The following is a 6,001-nucleotide window of genomic DNA, read 5'->3' as shown; positions in this document are numbered from 1 at the left end:
CGCCCTGCCAGCGGGTGGGGTCCTGGGTGGGTCGGGTGGGACCCAGTGAGGGGGTGCGCACCGCGCCGCCTCCTCCCAGGCAGGGGTCCAGGAGACCGGAGCTGAGCTCTGGCGCTGGGGACTGACTCCATGCTGTGGACAAAGGCGCAACCCAGTCTTGGGGACTCCAAAAAGACTGGGGGGAATCCTGAAATAGCATTTGGTAGCTGACAAAGCAAAAGGAAATTTGATTCTAGCCTTAACTCGGTGCCCCAGGAGGAAAAATTATCTTCAGGTATATTAACTAAATTTAGTTTGATCACACACACACACACACACACACACACACACACACCCCACAAGTGTGTGTATATCCATATCCTGAGGATAGGCTGGATTTTAAAACGGTGATGAGACCAACTCTAGAGAGAGTTTGGAGAGATCTGTTCCCAGTCCAAAAACAAAACAGGAGAAAACAACACAAAAACCCGGAGGGCCTGGGTTTTTTGACTTGTAAAACTCGAGAGTCATGATAGACACGCCAAGATCGATCGCTCATCCAGGGGCTGTGGGCCACCTTCAGTTGAGGGTGTGTGTTTAGGTTTGTTATTGGAATTTAAAGGATGTGATTGTATTGCCATAGAAAAATCACTTGCAGCAAAAGCATAGCATGGGTTGGGTCACTTTTTAAAGCTCCCGCCCTGCTGGTGAAAATATTCCCACCCCTTTAAGTGGGCGTTAAAGGAAAGTCAATTAGTAAGACTAGGAAGTTTTCTCACAGTCCTATAGACCCCCCCCCCTTTTTTTTTTTTTTTTGGTGAGAGAAAAAGGGCGATCCCTGTTGCAAGTGTCCAGTGTGGAAAGGCCATTTCCCTGGGCCACTGCTTCTCTACAGACTTCTCCAGCAATATACTAAGTATTGCTTTTTTGTTAAGAAATAAACATCTCTGTGAAAACTAAGTTGGTTCTGCACTGTCCTTTTCGGGCATCAAAGATGAAAAAGAAGGCCGGGCGCGGTGGCTCACGCCTGTAATCCCAGCACTTTGGGAGGCCGAGGCGGGTGGAACACGAGGTCAGGAGATCGAGACCATCCTGGCTAACAAGGTGAAACCCCTTCTCTACTAAAAATACAAAAAACTAGCCGGGCGTGGTGGCGGGCGCCTGTAGTCCCAGCTACTCGGGAGGCTGAGGCGGGAGAATGGCGTGAACCCGGGAGGCAGAGCTTGCAGTGAGCCGAGATCGCACCACTGCACTCCAGTCTGGGAGACATAGCGAGACTCCGTCTCAAAAAAAAAAAAAAAAAAGAGAGAAAGAAAATTTTACACATGAATAACAAAGTTTAGTTTTAGGCCTCCCAAATTCAGCCTGAAATCACTTTTCTTTCCTCCTTTCCTTATTTTTTAAACACAGGAACTTCCCATATACATGAATTATCTAGTTTTCCATCCCAACATTCTCTCTTTCCACTCTCATGCTTTCCATGGGAAACATCCAGTTACTTCTTTGAGGGTAAGACTCAGTGCACAATGTAATTCTGAATATTTCTCATCTGTGTCCACAAAGGCAAAGATGAGTTTGGGCTACTGGTTTTGCAGAAAGAAATCAATGTCTTGTTCAATCAAACAAGGGCTCACTGTGAATAAATACTTCAACTCAGACAAGTTCATCCTTGCCTTCAGAAAAACAGTTGACCAAATTCTGATCATTAATGGGATCATCAGTTTGAACTCACGGCTAACCTGGCAAATAATGTTTTTAAAGACATTGAAAGAAGGAACCCATAACAGGGTCAAACTTTTTCAGTTTCCCACCTGAGGTGGGTCACAGGGAGGACAGTAATAGGCCGGGCGTGGTGGCTCACATCTGTAATCCCAGCACTTTGGGAGGCCGAGGTGGGTGGATCACCAGGTCAGGAGTTCCGAACCAGCCTGCCCAACATGGTGAAATCTCGTCTCTACTAAGAATACACAAAGTAGCCAAGCATGGTGATGTGTGCCTGTAATCCCAGCTACTCAGGAGGTTGAGGCAGGAGAATTGCTTGAACCCGGGAGGGGGAGGTTGCAGTGAGCCAAGATCACACCACTGCACTCTAGCCTAGGTGACAGAGCAAGGCTCTGTCTTGGGGGTGGGGAGGGAGTAGTAATAATAATAGGAAGCTGAGATGACATACCTGTGCAACTCAGGTAGTAAACCAAGTTTAATATAGAAAAGAATCGTTCACTGAAATTCACAAGGAAAAATATCCCGGAGCATCCTAAAAGAGGATGCAGAGGTGTGAGAACTGATGTTAGCTGTCGTGCTCCATGGTTTCATTCTGGGATGGGGTGGTTAGGTGATGTTAGGAGTTGAATTGGGATTGTCTGTGGTATGCGTGGGTTTTATTTTTTTCTTCTCTGTTTGACTTTTAGATTTCTTTCCCCCATAGCACTAAGCAATAGGGAAACATGGATGCATTTCTTCAAATGCACAACTTGGATAATCAAGTAAATTAAAGAGCAAATTTCAGTACTCTTGCCTCAGAACCACTGCCATCTCTGCACCTGTAACGCAGACAGTGAAAACGCTGGTTATTTATTTTGTACTTTCTGCCTCTCAGATCTCTAGCAAGTTGACCCGATTTTTACAGCCCTTTTACCCAAGCAATGAGGATTCTTCCCAACTCTACCTCCCCCCACCCCTCAACCCTATAACTGAGTGGCTTAGGAGATCTGTAACTGGGATGAAGCAGCTGTTGGCTTCATGCCGTCCTCTAACTTGATTATTCTTTGGACACGTTAGGCAAGCATTAGTGATTGATAATGACGCTAATTAACCCCTTTCCTTTCCAAACAGTAAACTGCTGCCAGCAGGATGCTACAAACAATAAATATAAAACACTGCATACATCAATATCTGTTTAAAGCACAACTTCATTTGGGCACATTTAACTGTACTGCTCTTTCAGTTAACAATTGGGTATTTATTCAAGTACTTCTCCAAAAGCCAAAGGGGGAGGCAGAGGAAGAAAGAGGGTTAAGAAAAGGAGCCTGTGGCTTTAAGACCACAAAATGCTGTCATACCTGTCAGCTGCAGCAAAGTTAAGCTCTAATGGAAACCATGCATAATTTTTTTTTTCAAGTCTACACTTTCAAAAAACTTAATTAATCCAGCTTTGTTCTTAACCTATTTAAACTTAACGCAAGGCTGATGACCACAGATGATTTTTTTCTTTGTGGGGGAAAGTAGCTCTCCTGCCTGACATGGAATTATTGTGAATTTACTCTTGGCTGACAAAAGGAATGGGGAGACACTGTCTCTTTCAGAGAGTAGTAAAATGTATACGTTAAGCAGGATTTGGGGAAACCAGGGCAAATTTGATCTGATTGTGCAGTCTAACATAACCTGAGTTGTAAAGAAATGTACATTAAATTTGGAATTTTGATAAATGAATATTCCTAGCAAGTGAATAAAATGTATTCAATTAACTAAAACCCTGTGCACTTCTGAACTGAAGTGGAATCGACTGTAATTGATTTATTTGAAACCAGAGGTTAAGGACTGAATTAGCTAAGTACAACTGGGTATTTCAAGCCACTGACTTCTCAAATGTCAAATCCCTTCTATTTTAAATATTATTTCAGCTGCGGGGCATTGCAGTCCTGATGGTAGTTCCATCAAGAACGCAAATTATATTAATATTCCGTTTTGGGGAGGAATGGATGGGACTGTAATTTTTAAAGGGTGTTAGAGAATAGAGGGGGTAATGATGACTACCAAACTCGAAGGAGCATTGTGTTTCCATAAAAATTGGGTGCGGTAATTAGCATATCCTGGCAAGCATCGTTAGAATTCAACTATGTATCCTAATTTAGTTTAGTCCAAAAAAAATCACTGTTGTTAGTTTACAAACACCTGTCCTGTCTACTAGTCACCATGTGTTTTAGAAAGTATACATCAGTCACCACAGAGAAAGCCAAAATCCACATAGCCTTTGGTTAGCCCAATAAAAGTTATTTTTAATACAATCTCTCTAATCCTCCCATTTCTTAAAAATATACATAACTTCTTTTAAATTTTTTGTTTAAAGAAAAAGAGAGGGTGACAATATCATGATCCTCAAAATGTCCAACTACCGAATGAAAATAACTTAATTCTCTGCATTTGGAAACCACTGTTTATTATGACCTTGTAATGTTCTAACCCACTATTTCCTTTCTGTCTTTCTCAGGATGCAAGGATTATATTGGGTTCAGGTTTTCCAACATAACAAGCATCTGTAAATCCAGATATGAATGAATGGTATTTAATAAGATTGTTTTCGTTTTAAAATGAGTATTTATGTGTCGTTGGAGACAGAGCAGCAATGTATGGCTGTTTATGAATGCTATTGTGCCTGAGGTTAGGATCCCCCACACAATCTGAGATGCAGCCAAGAAAAACAGCCCTGATAGACAATGCTTCACTTCACCTGCTACAATGCTGTGTGCATTTCATTTCTGTCAAGAGTATGTACAGTTAGGGTTCATTCGCCTCATTATTTTGTTACATCTACGTTACAGTTAACCAGTCTCTCTAGGAAATAATAAATAACCGCTTTAAAAAACAATTGCCGCATTGCGTTCTGAGAATACACTTTCCATTTGAATTCTTTTTTAAACCCACCATTGTTATGAATTCTCTGGCTTCGGAAAATAGAATTTAGACTCCACCAACTCTCGTTCGTTTGTCGAGATTGATTTTACACTGCCTTCCATAAGGAGATTAGAAAGCAAAAGGCTGCAAAATGGACACTCTCTAATGCTTTGCTTCCTTGGTCCTTCGGAATGTCAGAGCACAGCACAAAAGTGAAATCTCCACCAGTGTGTCTACCTAGACACTTGTTCTGTGACCTTTCCTCGAAACCTTCCAGTTAACCACCTCCTTTTGCTTGTTAAAAATCCTCTTCACTTCCAAAGCAAAGAATTTCCAAATCAGTTTACAAAAGCTCTGGATTCGCCATCTTTATGCACAGGAAGTCCTTCCTTCTCTGAGCTCAGCACACAGTCCTCTTATTGTAGAAGACAGATAGGAGAGGTCTGGAGAGGCAGGCTTCACAGCCCTCCCCCATCCTCCCCACCCCACCTCAGAGAACATTTTGTATTTCTAAAAGGTCCTAAGAGGAGCCCTGTGGTGATAGGAAGGGGTGGGCTGGCATTTAGGGGGCAAGCAGGAAAGATTCCAGGGATCAACATCATTTCCCACTCCCCTTTCTACCTCGAGAGCTACTGAAGAACAGCACAGTAGTAAATTCATCTCTAAATAAAATATGAAAATAAATGGGAGACAATTTGCTCTCTCTTTCCCTGCTCCATGTATATTTCTGCCACTATTCCTTTTCTCCCACCAGAAAACTAGAGCTGGTCTGAGCTCATTTGCCTGTCTTAGCCACCGAGTAGCCTGAGCAAGCAAGTGAAGGTTGAAGTCGGTATTTCCTTTGTGCTAATGAACTAACAATTTAAATCTCAGTTATCCTCTGAGACAAATTCCAAAGCAGTTATGAGGGGAAGGGGGGCGCTGTTAGGCGGGGCGTCTGCTGGGGGGAAGCTTCTTCTGTTCTTCTCTTCTCCATCTTCCTTGTCATCCTTAACATTTGGTCCTGGAGATTTTGTATTTTGGTTTCCAAAACACAAATGATAACCTAAAGGATCAACATAAATAAAATAAAACTTTATTTTTAATAATAAAATTAATGTTTCTAGTAAGGAAAAGACAGTATGTCATTCCTTTAGCAGTACAATCTTTTATCCAAAAGAATACATTGGGTTTTATTGTGTCATTTGTCTGAATACAGACTCAGTGGAATATCTAAATGATACCCTGCTCTGAACTCCAAGTTGAAAGTAAGTTTTTATTATACTTGAGGGAAACAATGGGTTCAGCTGCTTATTGCAAGGAGCAATTGCCAAGGGAGAGTTAAACTCAATTACTGTAACCATACTGAATAAAAAATACTGCCAAGAACAAAAATACGCCTGGGTAAAGACAGCCACTGAATAAAAAAAAA

The sequence above is a fragment of the Macaca mulatta genome, chromosome 4 (genome assembly GCF_049350105.2).
Source record: "Macaca mulatta isolate MMU2019108-1 chromosome 4, T2T-MMU8v2.0, whole genome shotgun sequence".
NCBI lineage: Eukaryota > Metazoa > Chordata > Mammalia > Primates > Cercopithecidae > Macaca > Macaca mulatta.
This window is presented reverse-complemented; position numbering follows the sequence as displayed.